Consider the following 19,734-nt stretch of genomic DNA (forward strand, 5'->3'; position numbering starts at 1 on the left):
CCTGTAGTTTTCTTTTTTTGTGGCATCTTTGTCTGGTTTTGGAATGAGGGTGATGGTGGCCTCATAGAATGAGTTTGGAAGTTTACCTTCTTCTGCAATTTTCTGGAAGAGTTTGAGTAAGATAGGTGTTACCTCGTCTCTAAATTTTTGTTAGAATTCAGCTGTGAAGTCATCTGGTCCTGGGCTTTTGTTTGCTGGAAGATTTTTGATTACAGTTTCGATTTCCTTGCTTGAGATGGTTCTGTTAAGATCTTCTATTTCTTCCTGGTTCAGTTTTGGAAAGTTATACTTTTCTAAGAATTTGTCCATTTCATCCAAGTTGTCCATTTTATTGGCATAGAGCTGCTGGTAGTAGTCTCTTATGATCCTTTGTATTTCAGTGTTGTCTGTTGTGATCTCTCCATTTTCATTTCTAATTTTGTTAATTTGGTTCTTCTCTCTTTGTTTCTTAATGAGTCTTGCTAATGGTTTGTCAATTTTGTTTATTTTTTCAAAAAACCAGCTTTTAGCTTTGTTTATTTTTGATATGGTCTCTTTAGTTTCTTTTGCATTATTTCAGTCTTTATTAAGGCTGAATAGTTTTCTATTGCCTATATACCACGTCTTCTTTATCCATTCATCTGTTGATGGGCGTTTGTAGCTTCCATATCTTGGTTATTATATATAGTGCTGCTCTGAACTTTGGTACATTGCTATGTATCTTTTCAAATTATGGTTTTCCCTGGATATGTGCCCTGGATTGGGATTACTGGATCATGTGGCAATTGTATTTTTAGTTTTTAAAGAAACCTCCATACTGTTTTCTATGTGGCTGCACCAATTTACATTCCCACCAACAGTGTTGGAAAGTTTCCTTTTCTCCACACACTCTCCAACATTTATTATTTGTAGACTTTTTAATAATGGCCATTCTGACTGGTGTGAGGTGGTTCCTCATTGTTTTGATTTGCATTTCTCTAATAATTAGCCTTGTTGAGCATCTCTTCAAGTGCCGACTGGCCATCTGTATGTCTTCTTTGGAGAAATGTTAAGGTAATTTTTTGCCCATTTTTGATTGAGTTGTTTGTTTTCTTGTTACTGAGTTGTATGAGCTGTTTGTGTATTTTGGAAATTAAGCCCTTGTCAGGGACACGGTTTGCAAATATTTTCTTCTATTCTGTAGATTGTCTTTTCATTTTGTTTATGGCTTCCTTTTGTGTAAGAGCTTATAAGTTTGAATTAAGTCCCATTTGTTTATTTTTGGTTTTATGTCTATTGCCTGGGGAGACTGACCTTAGAAAGCAGTGGCATGATTTATGTCAGAGAATGTTTTGTCTTTGTTCCCTTCTAGGAGTTTTATAGTGTTGTCTTATACTTAAACCATTTTGAGTTTGCTTTTGTGTATAGTGTGAGGGTGTGTTTTAACTTCATTGCTTTACATGAGCTGTCCAGCTTTTCCAACACCACTTGCTGAAGAACCTATCTTTTCTGCATGGTAGTCAATATGCTCAGCGAAGAAGTACTTTTAATTAAAGTATGTACATTTTTAGACAACCATTGCACACTTAGTAGACTACAGTTTGGTGAAAACAACTTTTATAGGCACTGGGAAACCAAAAAAATTTGTGTGACTTGTTTTATTGCTGTATTTGCTTCATTGCACTAGTATGGAACTGAATGTACAGTATCTCCAAGGGATGCCTATAAAGTTTTAGAGAAAGGAGGCATAATATTAAAATCCTTTCTTCCTGTTAAACCCAACAACTTATTAAATGCCTACTCTCAGGAATTGTGTTAGTTGGTGAAATACAGTAGTGAGCAAAAACTGACCTGTTCCCACCCTCATGGAGCTTTCGGTTTAAGAGGTTAGACTAGACATTAGTGATTAATCACTGAAATAAATGTATAATTCTTTGTTAATTGTGTTAGGTGCTCTGACAGATACACCAACTTCAGTGGTTTTGAGGGAGAAGATAGTGGGAATAAGGCTGGAGAGGTAGGCAGGTGGCAGACCGGGACTGAGCGGCTTTGGTCAGCTGTCTATTCCTTATATAGTCAACTCTGGCAGGGAAGAGAAAGGGTCAGTTAGTACCCAGTGTGGTGCTTCTAGGAGTCCTGTCCAGGGAAGGCAGATTGATGGAAGGTTTAGTTCATTCACCAGACCCTCCTTTGGAAGGACAGGCACCTGTGCCCTGAGTTCAGAGGGAATTTTGTTAAAAGGTAGGTGTTACATAGGCAGGTCCCAAAAAGTCATGAAAAGGACTAACTGAAATATTTTAAGCATGAAATTTAAATATATATTTTTCCTTTGTTATCGATTTTAATGTGAGTTAAGAGCTATAGGAAGCTTTGCTATTACTGCTGTGCAGTCAGGAGTGTAGCCACCTTTGTATGTTTTTAAAAAGTCTTTTAAGGTAAAATTATTGTGCATTTGGAAGCCAGGTTGATTTCTGAATATAAAGCACAAACTGCCATAGACAGCCTTAATTTCCTTTTGCTAATTTTTTTATTTAAAAAAATGTTAAATATTTTATCGACACAAAGAGCTATTTGTCACCGATACACAGTATACTTGTTGTAAATTAAACACATTTATCTACCACGTAGGTTAAGAAATGAAACCAATGTCTTTGGAACTCTCACTGCCTTTCTCCAAGTGTCTCTTCCCTTCGAGAGGGATTTTGAATATTGTGATTTTGAATATTGTACTTATTAGCCCATTGATTTTCATTATTGCCTTTGTTACATATATATCCCTAAATAATATGTTGCTAAGTTTTGTATTTTGGAAATTTTGTATAAATGTTATTAAGCCACTTGTGTTCTTTCACCTGTTGCCCCTACCCACACAACTGGATACTTTTTGAGATTTGTCCACTTTGATATATGAAACTTTAGTTCCTGTCTTCACTGTTGTATTACTATATCATAAGTTGTCCTTTTGCCCATCATTGGGTAATTTTTGTTTTTTGGGCTTTTTTTTTACCATTAGAAATGAGACCACTGTGAGTGTTCTTGTACATTCTGTCTTTGGTAGTTTTAAATTCTTTCAATACAAAGGAGAAAAGCATTTAGACATTGTGTAACATGCTAATAAGTATTTTAGTCACACTCTCCTACCTGTCCACATTTACATACGTATATTTTTAATTCATTTATATGCTGACAGGATAATTTCACAGTTGAATGTTCTGAACTAAAATTCATTTTCTATTGTTTAAGTGAAGCGTATGAAACTTTTGAGTTATTTTTCTCCAATTTCAGTTACATCTTGAAACAATGAATAAATCACTGACATGAGTCAAGAGACCTGAATTCAAGCTTTATTTATTAGAGCTTTGAGATATGAGAGAAATTACATAACATCTGTTTCATCTGTTGCTGTGTAATAAACTGCCGCAAAAGTTTTGAAGCCTTAAAACAGTAACAGTTTATAGTATCTCAAGTTGTGTGGGTTGACGCATGGCTCTTCTGCCCTTTTTGTCTGTTGGCCAGGGTCATCTGAGAGGCAGCACTCAGCTAGGGGTTTGCCTGGAGCATCTTAGTTTTCCTTCATGTGGCATTTCTGTCCATGTAGCTCATCTCACAAGGCCTCTTTTTGGGACCTCTCGGTCTCCTGGATACCTGGACATCCTTTCAGGGTGCTGAGGTGACAAGTTCCAGTGTAGAAGGGCTTATCGAACCTCTGCTTGGATCAGAGGTTGCTAATATCCCATTGGTCAGAGGAGGTCACACAGGCAAACCCAGAACCAACATGGAAAGGGGCTTCGCAAGGGTTTGCATCCCAGGAGTTTAGTTCACTGGGGCCCCCAATGCCCCAGACCCTCTCAGTTCAGTTCAGTTGCTCAGTTGTGTCTGACTCTTTGCAACCCCATGAATCACAGCACACAAGGCCTCCCTGTCCATCACCAACTCCCGGAGTTTACCCAGACTTATGTCCATCGAGTTGGTGATGCCATCCAGCCATCTCATCCTCTGTTGTCCCCTTCTCCTCCTGTCTTCAAGCTTTCCCAGCATCAGGGTCTTTTCCAATGAGTCAATTCTTCGCATGAGGTGGCCAAAGTATTGGAGTTTCAGCTTCAGCATCAGTCCTTCCAATGAACACCCAGGACTGATCTCCTTTAGGATGGACTGGTTGGATCTCCTTGCAGTCCAAGGGACTCTCAAGAGTCTTCTCCAGCACCACAGTTCAAAAGCATCAATTCTTTGGCACTCAGCTTTCTTCACAGTCCAACTCTCACATTCCATACATGACCACTGGAAAAACCATAGTCTTGACTAGACAGATCTTTGTTGGCAAAGTAATGTCTCTGCTTTTTAATATGCTGTCTAGGTTGGTCATAACTTTCCTTCCAAGGAGTAAGCGTCTTTTAATTTCATGGCTGCAATCACCATCTGCAGTGATTTTGCTACTTGCTTGTAAACTATAAGGTGAAAGTAAAGTCGCTCAGTTGTGTGTGACTCTTTGCGACCCCAGTGGACTGTAGCCTACCAGGCTCCTCTGTCCATGGGATTTTCCAGGCAAGAGTACTGGAGTGGGTTTCCATTTCTTTCTCCAGAGGATCTTCCCAATGCAGGGATTGAACCTGGGTCTCCTGCATTGTAGGCAGATGCTTTACCGTCTGAGCCACCAGGGAAGTAAACTATAAAACAAGAGTAAAAATAACTGCTCACTTTTTTTCCTGAGGGTATTGTGGGTTTCATGTGTGGTAATATACCTAAAGGTGCTTAGTAAATTATCACTATTTTATCAGTTCTTTTGGTTGCAAATACAAACTTATCAGTTTATGCAAACAAGTTTTTATTAGAATTCAAGGGAACAAAACTTGATTTGTTCAGGATCTGAGATTACATTTTGTGGCAGATAGTCTCTGACCGTCACTTTTCCCTGTACATCTCTTATACAGTCTTCTCTTCTTTTGGCTTTCTGTGTGTGTGTGGGATGAAATTTCTGTCTTTATGTGGTACTCAGACCGACCTTAGCCCTCAAGCCAACCAGCATCTGATGTACCCTATAACTTCTGGAGATTGACTGGTTCTCTAGTTAAGACCCTAGGGAGGGAGGAGGCCCTTTCTGGCTCAGTCTGAGTCAGGGGCCTCCCCTGGGCACAAGTTCGAACACGCCCACTACTCTGAGCAGGACAGTCAGTCAAAGCAGGAGGGTTTGAACTTGGCAAACAAACTCAAAGTCATTTCCGAAAGCAATGTACAAATATGCTACTGGTTGGTGAGTTTGATGCAGTGAAATTATGGTCGTTAGGAGGGTGGGAGCATTTCCTATGGTCTTTTGTGGTCAGCCCCTGTTTACATGCACTTTCCCTCCTTGTACCTCATGCCTTTCTTTGGACCAAAAAGAAGTTGGTAGATACCTGTCATGTAGGACATTTTGGAAGAGGGAAAAGTGAGGGAATAGAGTCAACGAGAGAAAATAATAAAGAAAATATTAAAAAGAAGTAAATGGGGCTGGGGAAGTTTTTCATGCTCCTAATCTCTGTACTCCCCACCCCCCCGCCCCACCCCCTCTTGCCGCATCACTTCTAAGGTTTGTCTGTTAAGAAAGGATACAGGGGAAAAAACAAAGGAAAATCTCTTTTCTGGGCCCCCTGATGCTCTTTCCCTCACCCAGAGAACTCCAGCCGCACCCTGGGTACCACTCCACCCCCGGCTCCCATGCTCTGCGCATCCATCTTGATCCTGCCGCCTTCTCTTTCTTCATCCTCTGTCCTGGGCATGCCTTCTTTCCTCCCCACCCTGTGTCCCACCTAAGCTCTTGCTTTGACCACACTATCAACTTGCCCACTGGGCAGTGTGCTCCTGATCTGTGTTAGAACTGAAATAATCACTCTTAAGTGCACTTTCCCACGGGAGCATCTTACCTTCTGGGGGTAGGAGATGAGGGGAAGAAAATGTCTGTGCTTAAGCTCTTTCTCCCTCCCTTCTCCCTCCTACTTATTCTCTCCATATTAATGCACGAGTTTTTGTTCTTGCCTGGTGAGATGGGAGCAGGAGTGTGCTTGAACAGTTGTCATTGACAGTATAAAAGCGGCGTGGGTGAGCTGTGACTGTCATCAAGCAGTCGTGACTTCGGAACGGCATTAGTTTGCTAGGCTGCCGCAGCAAAGTTCCTCAGACTTGGGGGCTTAAACAAATTTATTTTCTTGTTGTTCTGGAGGCTTAAAGTCTTAAGATCAAGGTGTCATCAGGGTTGGTTTCTTCTGAGGCCTCTCTTGTGGGCTTGTAGATGGCTATCTTCTCCTTGTGTCTTCACATCATTTTCACATTAATTTTCTCTGTGTTTGTCTCCAGATTTCCTCTTATAAGGACACTGGTCATTAGGGATTAGAGCGTACCCTAATGACCTCATTTAACTTAATTACAACTTTAAAGATCCCAGTCTTTAAAACAGTTTCACATTCTGAAGCACTGGGGCTTAGGATTCTAACACAATGAATTTTAAGGGGACTTAATTCAATCCATAATAAGAACCTAACATCCTCTGGAATGCTCACTACAAAAGCGTGTCCAAGAGAATTCTCACCTTTGCATCTGCCCTTTTATTTTACAGTGGAATAGGCCATTCCCCAAATATCACTGGGTAGGCACTGGCCCCAGCACTGGACTAACCTTGAGGTCACATGATTGCCTTGGATCAGGTTATTCATCCAAGCCTCAGTTGCTGGGTGATGACACCACCTAGATATGGTTATCGTAAGTTAATAAAACTCTCGTTAAGTGCTTAGCATGGCTTCTGATAATAGTAGGCATTCAGTAGATGCTAGCTATTATTATTTTTTCCTTAGTTTTAAAGGTAAGACATAACTAGAGAACACTTATGTTCTGAGTGTATAATTTTGAATAAATGTTAAACTTAGACTGTTTTCTCCAGTAACACTAATGTTTACTGAAACTTTAATGATACTAACATGTCACCTAAAGACGACATGGTGGGGATTATAAAAGCAATATTTTTAGAAGTGAAATATTAGTAGCATCAGTGAAGGTTGTATTTTATAAGCTGTGTGCCCATTTAGAAAAATGTGTGGTAGAAAAGAATTGAGAAGTATTATTTGGTTGTGGAATCCTTTGCTGATAATTGCCCTTCCTTTTATAGCAAGCTCTGCCCCTCAAATTGTTCTATTAACCCTGGTGCCTAGAAAACAAACTATTTAGAATTATTGGCCTTTCTTCAGTTTGGAAGGTCTCTTCTCCCAGACATTTACAGACAGGTAGATTTTCAGCCAGGGTCTAGTGAGTCTATCTTTGACAGCCTGAAGGTGTCTGACTCTGCTTTGATCGATTGGGATTTATTAGGATGAGGAACAGAAAGTCGAAGAAACATGTAATGTGCTAAATAGATGAAGGAAAAGTAAAGCTCCATGAAAAATCATTGTCTTCTATTCCTTGTAGTGTCCAGGAGGAAGTTCGAATGATGGTCAGATCTTACCACAGTTGTAATGACACGTTAATTTTTTGTTTTCTTCTTTTCTGTTTGTATTCTTCTTCCCTCTCTAGAGGATAAGCTCCAAGACAGGGGCTATTTGTTGTGCTCACTGCTGTATCCTCCTGTTCAGTGGCTATTCAAAAATATTCAGCACATAATTATTTAACAGATATTTATAGAGTGCCTGTTGTATGCTGGGGGCTACAGGGTGAGCAAAATGCAAAGCTTCCAGGAGCATACAGTCAAATTCAAGAGCTAGACATTAATTGCCCGATCAGAGTTTTATCATTAAACTTAAGCTTCTGAAGAAGACAAATGTGGGATATTGTGAAGCACATAGCAGAGGGGTGTGACTGGTGGGGATGGGGTTCCTGGATGGAAGGCATCCCTGAGGAAGTGATGTCTCAATTGAGGCCTGAAATGCGTTTTCTCAGTCATAGGGATCTTTTTGCACGTGGCTCACTCTGCCAACAACTGCTCCCCTCTCACTTTCCCCACCCTGACCGTGTCCAAATTATCCTACTGAAATAGTTTTGACTTCAACTCAGACATCACCTCCGTAGGAATGTCCTCCATCGAGGAGATAGTATATCATCACACAGATAACCTTGGAAAGATGGCTAACGTGCTAAGTCGCTTCAGTTGTGTCTGACTCTGTGTAACCCTATGGAGTGTAGCCTGCCAGACCCCTCTGTCCATGGGATTCTCCAGGCAAGAATACTGGACTGGGTTTCTATGCCCTTCTCCAAGGGGTTTTCCAAACCCAGAGATTGAACCCACCTCTCTTATGTATCCTACACTAGCAACACCTGGGAAGACCCCAAGATGGCTTAAGGCTGGAGGTTTTAAATGTATTACAAAAGCTCTGGTGTTTTTCTTTTTAATTAATTAATTTATTTATTTTACTTTACAATATTGTATTGGTTTTGCCATACATTGACTTGAATCTGCCATGGGTATACGTGTGTTCCCCATCCTGAATCCCGCTCCCACCTCCCTCCCAATCCCATCTCTCTGGGTCATCCCAGTGCACCAGCCCTGAGCACCCTGTCTCATGCATCAAACCTGGACTGGTGATTCATTTCACATATGATAATTTACATGTCTCAGTGCCATTCTCCCATATCATCCTGCTCTCGCCCTCTCCCACAGAGTCCAAAAGACTGTTTAATACATCTGTGTCCCTTTTGCTGTCTCACATACAGAGTTATTGTTACCATCTTTCTAAATTCCATATATATGCATTAGTATACTGTATTGGTATTTTTCTTTCTGGCTTACTTCACTCTGTGTAATAGACTCCAGTTTCATCCACCTCATTAGAACTGATTCAAATGTATTCTTCTTAATGGCTGAGTAATATTCCATTGTGTATATGTACTACAGCTTTCTTATCCATTTATCTGCTGATGGACATCTAGGTTGCTTCCATGTCCTGGCTATTATAACATGCAGTGAACATTGGGGTACACGTGTCTCTTTCAATTCTGGTTTCCTCAGTGTGTATGCCCAGCAGTGGGATTGCTGGGTCATATGGCAGTTCTATTTCCAGTTTTTTAAGGAATCTCCACACTGTTCTCCATAGTGGCTGTACTAGTTTGCATTCCCACCAACAGTGTAAGAGGGTTCCCTTTTCTCCACACCCTCTCCAGCATTTATTGCTTGTAGATTTAAAAAGCTCTTTAAAATCTACAGTAGTCCTCCCCCTGCCCCACCCCAGTCCCTAGTTTCCCTTTGTGAAGTTTCAGTTATCTGTGGTCAGCCATGGTCCAAAAATATTAAATGGAAAATTTCAGAAGTAATTCACAAGTTGTAAATTGCATGGTGTCCTGAGTGGTGCGATGAGATCTCTGTGCCTTCCGACCTGGGGCATGAGTCATCCCTTTGTCCAGCGTATCCACCCAGTATGTTTCCAGCCCATTTAGTCATATAATTGGTTGAGTTATCAGATTGGCTGTTGGTATCATAGTGCTGTGTTCACGTAACACTTATTTTACTTAGTAATGACCTTAATGTTCAAAAGAATGTGTATATAAGATTTGGTTCTGTCTGCAGTTTCAGGCGTCTGCTGAGAGTCCTTGAATGTATCCCCTGTGGGTATGTGTCCTGAAGACTGTCCATGTATGGGTGCTAATTTGCTTTAGTCGTGTCCAACTCTTTGTGACCCCATGGACTGGAACCCTCTAGGCTCCTCTGTTCATGGTACACTCCAGGCAAGAATACCGGAGTGGGTTGCCATCTCCTCCCCAAAGGGATCATCCCGACCCAGGGATCAAACCTGTGTCTCTTAGGTCTCCTGCATTGGCAGATGGATTTTTTATCATTAGCTCCACAAAGATAAGCTTGTTAGGGTGTGAAATATCTGACTGTAAAATGCAAATATATCCACAGTATATTCAGAACTAGTTTGAAGAGAGAATTGTCAGGAATACTGATTTATTTAGCCATAGAGGCTCTTCGTTTAGTAATTAAGAGAATTACTACTCCTAGTATTGAACAGCTACAGACACAATTCACTCAAGTCTCTCCCATTCAGTAAAATAGTATCACCATCTGCTCTTCCACTTTTAAAGTGGTGAGGACATCGAGATCCTTAAAATGGTACAATGTATTATGTATATGATTTTAAAAGTTTGAGTTTGGTCCCTTGCTATCTATGGAGACTTTGCTGTGACACTCAGTGATATGAAATATGTTTATACCTACAGTGTGAATGAATGGAATGTCACCAGCATTGCTTTTGTACTTTCCTAAAAAGCCAGTAGAAAGGCCCACTCCTCAGGGGCACTAGAGAAAAGGCAAGAGAAGCCTGGCAGGGTCCCTGCTTAAGGCCTGCTTCTTGGGCACGGCCTTTAGATGGTACTTCTGTTTAAATACGAGTTTCATTGTGTACAGTTGCATTGTGGGAGAAGATTGTTTTATTGTCTACTGATGACTCATATTATAGAAACATGTAAGGATTGTGATAATGGTTGCACAACTATAAATTCATTAAAATCATTGGCTTGTTTATACTTAAAATCAGTGAATCTTATGGTATATAAATTATATCTTAATAAAGCCATTGAAAATATTTAAGTCAGAGAATAGTTGTTTTGTATCCTTTTGTCATTACTTCTGGTTTTTTCTGATTTTAATAATTAATCTACCTTTTGGTAACTTAAAGGTGACTTTTTTCAGTTCTAAAGTTACTTTGAGGGAAGAATCTTAAAGAAACAGTATTATTTGTCATGTAACATTTCAGGATAATCTAAAATGAAATTTAAAAAGTCATTTTATATTCAGTTTTTCATTCATGGCTTCCCCTGTGGCTCAGCTGGTAAAGAATCCGCCTGCAATGCAGAAGACCTGGGTTTGATCCCTGGGTTGGGAAGATCCCCTGGAGAAGGGAAAGGCTACCCACTCCAGTATTCTGGCCTGGAGAATTCCATGGACTGTATAGTCCATAGGGTTACAAACAGTCGGACACAACTGAGCGACTTTGATTCATGAGGGTCTCAGAACTCATGAATTTTGGAGGTAAGATTCATGTTGTGACCTTAAAAGATTCTTCCTCTGTAGTTATAACTGATCTATTCAGTTAATAGCTTTGGGTCTTGGAAGCAGGTGGGCTAAGCGGTGAGGGGCTCCTTTCTTTGGCATCTTCTGGTTGCTCTTTTTTGCTTCTGTCTTCCTTCTACTCTCCCCTCAGGTACTGAGGTGCTGAATACCCCTTCCCTCGTCTCTTTGCTCTGCTCTGTCTGCTCCATTACTTTATGCTTCAGAATTTCCCATCAACCCCCCTTGTCCCTGATCTGCGCTCCAGTCTCCTTCATGTGGATGGTTCCACCTCCCTGGTAGGAGCAGTGCTTGAATGAGACACAGGAAGGTGACCCACAGCTCTGAGCTTTCCCAAGGGCATCAGACAAGCTTGCTGCTTAGTTCAGAGCATATCTGTAACTGACAGATTTTTATATCCTCAGGCAGAGAGATAACGTTAGAGGTAGGCCAGCTTGCCTCTTCTGTTTCACTGTCATTCTGCTGTCCAGTTATAAAGGAATTTGTTCTTAAACTCCAGTTGTTTTCTCAGTGATTTCTATGGCAGTGATATTAAAAGTTTTTAACTCCATAAAGAGAAGAACCTTTTAAAGGTAACAGTGACTTAGTGTATGTATGGGCCACCTAGAGAGGTGTTTCCTATATTTATATTATTTCCTCCTTTATATTCGTATTAAGATTTTTGTCTTATTGAACATTTTATCTTCCTCAACATTTTGAACTGATTACAGTCAAATTATTACCAGGTCTAATTGTGTTTTAAAAAGAATATTTTTGATTAAAAAAAAAAAAAGATTCACTTACTTAGATGTGACCAGTATCAACCATCCAGGGCAGAAAATGAAGGTTATTCATCTAATTGACTTTGACTTGGCTCTCAGGTTTGCTACAGCCTGTGGGCTTGTGTTCCCTCAAGCAGAGAGGCCTGTAACCTCCGACCTCACAGCATACTTGTCACTCCTCAAAACAGTAGTTTAGCTTCATGATGATAAACCTTCACCATAAATAACCCCAATTATATTTAGTATGCTGGGGTTTAATAGGTAGGAAAGTATGTAATAGATTAACATTTTAAATAAACATGTAAGGAAACATCTTACTTTGCACTTTAACAAGAGAAAGACACAGTTATGTGGAAAATGTACTCTTGTAATAGAAACTCATTTTGCCCATTGATACTTAGATGTTTTTAGTTTTCTAGGACTGTTATAGATAGAAAAGCCTTTATATTTTTATAGATTATAATAGATTAATTTTATGGCAGGTCATTTTTAGGGATTTTGTTATTAGGCTGAGTTTGAATTCGTAGGTTAAGCTGAATATGCTTCTGATTGCACCATTTGGTACCTTTGAAATGGATGCTAATAAACGTACCTCATGTCCCAGACACTCTCCGTATGAATCACTTTCGGTTTTCTGTATGCGCAGACTTAGGACACTTTAGTAGGCAATAGAGCAATCAATCAAAAAACACTGAGTAGCTACTATGTTTGGAAGATGAACAAATTAATGATTGGCTCTTTGGTCACTGAGAATATTAGAAGCCCAATATGATGTACTTTTAACTACAGATATCTGACAGTGGAAAAAAACAGCATTGTTGTGTGGTAGTATTTTTTGTATTTCTACTTACTTGATGTACAATGGTGTATGATGCTCCTTGAAATATATTCAAAGGAATATACTACTTTATTTCTGTTTCTATTAGGAAAAGTATTTTTCTTGTTGTAGTTTTAAACAAATAGAAATGGCCTTAAATAGAAAGCAGAAAATTATGTTAAACATACTGTGAATCCATATCTTTTAGTAGAAATTTAAATTCATGCAGTTTAGTTGCTCAGTCATGTCCGACTCTTTGTGACCCAATGGATTGTAGCCTGCCAGGCTCCTCTGTCCATGGAATTCTCCAGGCAAGAATAGAGTGGATAGCCATTCCCTTCTCTAAGGGATCTTCCTGATGCAGGAATTGAACCCAGGTCTCCTGCATTGCAGGCAGATTCTTTGCCATCTAAGCATAAAGTTACATAAAATCTATAGGCTTATGCTTATATTCATTTAAAAGTACTAAATGGCCAATTAATAGCTTATGCAATAGGTATCAATAGGTTTTATGCACACAGTGGACTGAATTTAAATTCCTACCAAAAATTTATTTATTTATTTTTTAAAATGTTATCTCATATCTTTATTAACCAATATGCAATTACTTGTCTTCTGAAAATATGGAACACTTCATGAATTTGTGTGTCATCCTGTGCAGGGACCATACTAATCTTCTCTGTATCGTTCCAATTTTAGTATATGTGCTGCCAAAGTGAGCACCCAAAGATTTATTTAAAAAAAAAAAAAGGCAGGATCCTTCAAATTGGAACATAATTTATCTTGAGATAAGCTATTGTGGCTCAGTAGTAAAGAATCGACCTGCCAGTGCAGGAGATGCAGGTTCAACCCCTGGGTCAGGAATATCCCCTGCAGATAAGATGGCAATCCACTCTTGTTTTCTTGCCTGGGAAATCCCGTAGACAGAAGAGCCTGGCAGGCTCCAGTCCATGAGGTCACAAGAGCCGGAAATGACTTAGTGACTAAACAACAACAACAAAGCCATTAAGATATTACCCAATGATTAGATTCTCTTAGAATGCATACTGTATTACTGTGCTATATAACAGATCATTTAAAGATACTTCACACATTTTAAAAAATGAAATCAAGAGAAACTAGTCAGAGATTGTTTCTGACAGTCACAATATCAAGAAATACTTTGAACTGCGAGAGAAAAAATATGAAGAAAACCACACTTGAGCATCTCATAGTAAAACTGATAAAAGCTGAAGTCAAAGAAAACATCCTAAAGCAGCCAAAGAAAAGCTACAGAAAAGTTAAATTCAAGGGCATTCAGTAAAACTTTGGTAGGAATAGTGGAAGCCGGAAGACAGTGGAATGATACCTTCAAAGTGCCTGTCTAGAATTTTGTACCTTCAAAAACTAAGGAAAAAAAGACATTTTGAGCCAAACAAGCTGAATTTGTCGTCACCAGTATCTGCACTAAAATAAATAAGGGGTTCTTCAGGTAAAAGGAAAATGATTCCAGATAAGAGTGCGGAAATGTTGGAAGGAACATAAAGCAATGGAAAGAGTAAATGTTGGTAAATTTAAACAAAGTTAGCTTTATATGAGGTTTGAAATGAACACAGAATGAAAGCACACAGCAATAATAGTAACTATGGTAAGCTAAAAAAGACTGATGTTCTCAGGGCCTTTCCCTGTCCAGGAACTGGCAAAAGTACTTCTTTACATTAGGCTTTTGTAAGTTAGGGCTCATGTTATCAGACCCTACAGTATAATCACTAATAGAATAATAAAAGATTGTAAAAAGTTAATAAAGGGAGGAAATGGAATAATAATTTTAACACTCAATCCACAAGAAAACAAGGGAAAAAAGTATATAGAACAGATGAAGAAATGGTAAGATGGTAGAATGATTCTTAAATATTTCAACAGTAACATTACATATAAATGGACTCGTTTAGTCACTAAGTCAAGTCTGACTCTTTGTGATCCCATGGAGTGTTGCCTGCCAAGCTCCTCTGTCCATGGGATTTCCCAGGCAAGAATACACCTGCATTGGCAGTTGGGTTCTTTACCACTGAGCCACCAGGGAAGCCCATGAATAGACTTAGTAGTTAAAAAGCAAAGCTTTTCATAATGGAAAAATAAAATTTCATCTACAAGCTACTTTTAAGACAAATACCTTAGGTATATGTATATGTATAGAGAATGGCCAAAAGTAAAAGGATGGAAAAAAGAGAAACCAAGCAAATGCTAACCTACTGAAAACTGATGTGCTCATAATATCAAAACAGACTTTAAGGCAAGAAGCATAAACAGATATACATTTCCAAGCCAGCCTGAGTTCAAGTCACCAGAAAGATAAAGCAGTGTTAAATTTGTAAGCACCCAAGCCTTAACGTCGGAGAAGGCAGTGGCACCCCACTCCAGGACTCTTGCCTGGAAAATCCCAGGGACGGGGGAGCCTGGTAGGCTGCAGTCCGTGGGGTCGCTAAGAGTCGGACATGACTGAGCGACTTAGCAGCAGCAGCAGCGGCAAGCCTTAACGTATAAAAGGAGCAGTGAGTCATTTGGCTTAAATTTATTAGTTCAGAGTGTCAGCTTGAAATGGCAGAGAAACACCTAAGTATTCTTATTGTCAGCTTGACACAGAAGAAAGGAAAAGTGAGCCAACTAAAATTGTCTTTCCTAATTCTCTTTTTCCTTCAAAGCAGCACATTTCCATCCTCTGATTCATTCGTCTGGTTTGAACGCGGACTCTAAGCTCTTACTAGAGGCATAAGCTGCAGAAGCTCTTCAAGAATTTAAATATTGGTTATTGAATATTATGTTAGGACTTTGGAGTATGTAGTAAATAAATGTTAGTAATTTGGCATGTGTATATAATTGTAAATTCTGTTGTGTATAAGCTGGCTTGAAACTCAACATTAAAAAAAACTAAGGTCATGGCATCTGGTCCCATCACTTTATAGCAAACAGAAGGGGAAAAATTGGAAGCAGTGACAGATTTTATTTTCTCAGGCTCCACGGTGACTGCAGCATGAAATTAAAAGACTCTTGTTCCTTGAAAGGAAAGTTAGACACTGTATTAAAAAGCAGATACATCACTTTGCTAACAAAGGTCCATATAGACAAAGCTATGGTTTTTTCCAGTAGTCGTGTGTGGGTATGAGCATTGAACCATAAAGAAGGCTGAGTACTGAAGAAATGTTATTTTTGAGTCTTAAAAATCCCACTGAACCGGTTCAAATGAAAAACAGTCTTGAAAAAAGGTGAGCCAGAAGGAGAAAAAAAAAACAAAATCAAAATTATTTTCACACAGATACTTCACTCACTTCAAGTGTCTGGCACAGAGAATATGTACTGCATATGTATTTCTGTCAGTAGGAGCTCTTTTAATTGAACCTCACTTAAGATTAACCAGCATTTTCTCTGCCTCTGCGGAATGTATTGGTAGATGGTTGGATGGTGATGGCTAGTGGAGACTGGGTAGGAAGCCCTCTGTCTTCTGGTAGATCATGGGTTGTGTTTATTTCCACACTTGTTCATACTTGTTTTACTTGATACTGTAATTACATAACTAAATAAACCCATCAACTGTAAATACAAAAGGAATGACTTCCTGTTTCTATGAAGGCTAAATTGAATGCTTTGAAAAGACTAGATAAAGCTGTGTGCATTAAAAAAAAAAAAACTGCTAGGGGCTCATTCTCAAAGAACATGGGATTTTATTTCCTGGACTAGGGACTGAACTATGGCCCTTGTAATGGAAGCTTGGAGTTTTAACCTCTAGGCTGCTGGGAAATTCCCTAAATTATGCATGTTTAAATTATGCATTGGTGGTACTTCCTCAGTGGTTGAGTCCATCTTCCAGTGCAGGGGATGTGGGTTTGATCCTTGGTCAGGGAACTAGTACCCCACATGCTGAGGGGTGACTGAGCCCTTGAGCTGAGACTGCTGAGCCTACACACCACAACTAAGATCCAATGCAACCATAAATAAGTAAATATTTTTAAAAAGTCGTTGTTAAGCTCAAGTAAGAGTGAAAGGACTAATACCAGCAATGGTAACCAGTTGTTCCCTTTCTCTGCCAGTCTTCTCATATGAGAGAACTCATAAAATGGGGTTAGGATTAGATTTAAAGAATTTCCGTGGAATGGGAAATAGTCTTGAAAGGGAATATTAATTTTATATGTATTGTTTACATTTTTAAACACATGGAATGTATTCCTTTATTTTCTGTATGGTTAACATTAATAAAAATAAAGGATTGCTAGACATGCATTGTTGGATCAAATGCTTATCTTTTCTATTGATGCATGTCAGTAGAATTCATAGCCGTGTTGAGAAATATTAGATGCAGTACTTAGAGATTGTGAGTAGGGAGAAAAGATTTTCACACAGTGGTGGTTTAGTCAATAAGTTGTGTCCGACTCTTGCGACCTTATGGACTGTAGCCTGCCAGGCTCCTCTGTCCATGGTATTCTCCAGACAAGAATGCTGAAATGGGTTGCCATTTCCTTCTCCAGGGGATCTTCCCGGCCCAGGAATTGTACCTGTCTCCTGCGTTGCAGGCAATTGATTTACCAACTCAGCTGTGAGGGAAGTCCCTAATTTTAGTTTAGAAAAAAAAGTTTTTTGAATAAAAATCTTTCTCCTGCGGTTGCTTACCCGAATTTAACTGAGTCAGTTATTGTATAGAGCAAGCAATTGAATATTTTCCAGAACTATTGTTTTACTTGTTCAAATTGGTCATGCTTTTCAAGATAATCACTTCCTAGTTAGTTTTCTTATCTGGCTGGGGAAGTCACATTTTTTGTCTTTTTTTTTTTTGAAAGGAGTTAGGGTTACATAATTGACCTTTTTCCCCATTGTAATATATTTTAAAAGTTGAGGGAATATCTTTATACCAAAAGACCTTGCTAGAATAAATTACCTCTGACCCTTGGTTATACTACATATCCAGATCTCAGTGTGGTGGCTTTAATTAAGCTAAGTTTCTTTTTCTGGTAGGTGATATAAATTAATGCAGTAACCTCCTTTGGTGCTTTTAAATGCTTCATTACAAAATTGTGCTTGACTGGATAGAGACTGCTAAACAATAGTGATGCTATACTTTTGCATTTTTCTTAGCTTAAAATTCAAACTAGGGAAAATATATTTGGATCATTTCACCCTGTAACTAACATACTCATTTTTGCTGGGTTTTCAGGCTTCTGTGTGTTTACTGTTGTGTTTGTTTCACCTACGACAAAATAATTACAGGAATACAGATTGCTGTTATTTCCCAAGAGGTTTTTTGTTTTGTTTTCTAGAATCAACCTAGAAGTATCTTAGTGTCCAATTCAAGTTTTTCATTTTCTTTCCATTATGATAATTTTACTTGTTTCTTTAAACACTATATCAAGTACCTATATCTCTGTGTTTGGCAGAAAGTATACTTTTTAGTTTATTCACTGTTCTAGTAAGTTAGACTCCTAGCAAGTTTTTTTTGTTCTTTAGAAGCTTTTTTTTAAAATTAAGATAAAATTCACACTCCATAAAATTCACTCTTTTAACATCACAACTCACTGGGTTTTAGTATCATCATAAGGTTGTATTATCCTACCATCACTGCTATGTAACTCCAGTGTATTTTCATCATCCCAAGTTACTTAGATTATAACTAGTGTATATCAATTTTCTTGTCTGTCTTACTTTTAGTTTTTTTGTTTTGATCAGTGTGTGAGACTGAAAACAGCAAGGCAGGAAATTGTATAGTGAAAGACTAATGAGACATTAACCCAGTGCAATTTGTAGAGCTGGTTGCAAGTCAACTACAAAAAGGTGTTTTTATTCATGATCCCCACATTCCCAGCATCTAAATTATTTCAAAGCAGATTCCGGATAGATACATTTGTCTGCAGGTACTTCAGTGTGCATTTCAACACTAGTTATTGACATCCCATACTTTCCGCCTCTTTATCATCTTTAACTTAGATGCCCATTTTTACGTGAGTTTCTGTCTGTCTTCTGTGTTCTTTTCTAGTACTCATTTGTCCATTCCTGTACCAGCACCACATTGTTTTATTTACCATAGCTTTACAGTATGTTTTGCTACCTGGTAAACATTAACTCTGAATAATATGGAGTATAAAAATTATTTAATCCTCCTAGGTACTCTTTGAAATAGGCAATTTTCCCCCATTCTACAGGTGAGAAACCAAGAATTGGAACAGTTAAGTATTATGCTGAAGTACATGATAAATAGTGGAGCTAAAATTTGAGTCTGAGTTCTGACCTCTAAGTCAGAACACATTGAGGCTCTTCTGAAAAGGGAACTATTGTTTATAAATTTTGTTCCTTGTTGTTTGAGATAATTTACATTGTATTTTCTCAGATTTAATCTTCATCATAACCCTCAGGTATTTTGAACTTAAATCTGTAATGTTTTAAGTGTTTTTAAGTTTGTAAGTTGAATTTCGGTATTGACAATACCAGCATTTTTGTGTAAAAAGCGTGCTTTTTGTTTTCCCAAGTGAGTCTATATATGGGGTAAAACCTCTGTGTTTGAAATTTGTTATTTTTGGTACTATGCCATTAGATGACATATGAGAAAGACATTTATCACATTTGATTATGTACATTGTGTTTTTGTCATTGCTGTAATTTTTTAAAATTGCAGTTCATAATGTTAATAAGAAGACAAGAAAGCATAAACTAGGAAGAGGGCTTCCTAATGTTGGCTTGTCTTATCCTCTGCCAACACTCTAAATTGTTTCATGTAAAATAAAAGTTGTTCTTGTAAGGTTAAGAGATTTGTGGTAAGGGCTTCCTTTTACTCAACAGACTGTATTAACATTCAAGTGTACTGTGTATTATGTGCTTTATCATGTGTTAGGTTTACTGTGTGTTAAATGCTTGGTAACCTTAATCCGTGCCTGACGTACTTCCCAGCACATGGTGGGTCCTTGGTTAAAGTTTAATGATCATGAATAATGAAATACTTATAAAAGCCTTGAAACTTAGGAGTGAATTTCCACCCTACTTTATAAAGACTTATGAAACATTTCCAAACTCTTGCATTTATGAAATGTTTAACGCACATCTCCAAAGCACTATGCCTAAAATGAAAGTGGATTAGTATTTGGGAGAAAAATGAAAGAAATTAAAATACTGTATCTTTAAAAAAATTTTTTTTTTCATAAGCACAATATATATCCACCATG

The 19,734-nt window shown here is 38.4% G+C and overlaps 1 protein-coding gene and 1 non-coding gene across 4 annotated transcripts in view; one reads left to right on the forward strand and one right to left on the reverse strand.

The window, feature by feature from the left end:
- The window catches only part of INPP5F (inositol polyphosphate-5-phosphatase F), a 91,028-nt gene that overhangs the window by 26,581 nt on the left and 44,713 nt on the right, over positions 1–19,734 (forward strand). The window lies entirely within an intron of this gene.
- On the reverse strand, positions 13,174–13,279 carry LOC136162078 (U6 spliceosomal RNA). The gene has a single exon (XR_010661928.1). It is a non-coding gene; the product is annotated as a U6 spliceosomal RNA (small nuclear RNA).

This window comes from Muntiacus reevesi, chromosome 2 (assembly GCF_963930625.1).
Source record: "Muntiacus reevesi chromosome 2, mMunRee1.1, whole genome shotgun sequence".
NCBI classification, from domain to species: domain Eukaryota; kingdom Metazoa; phylum Chordata; class Mammalia; order Artiodactyla; family Cervidae; genus Muntiacus; species Muntiacus reevesi.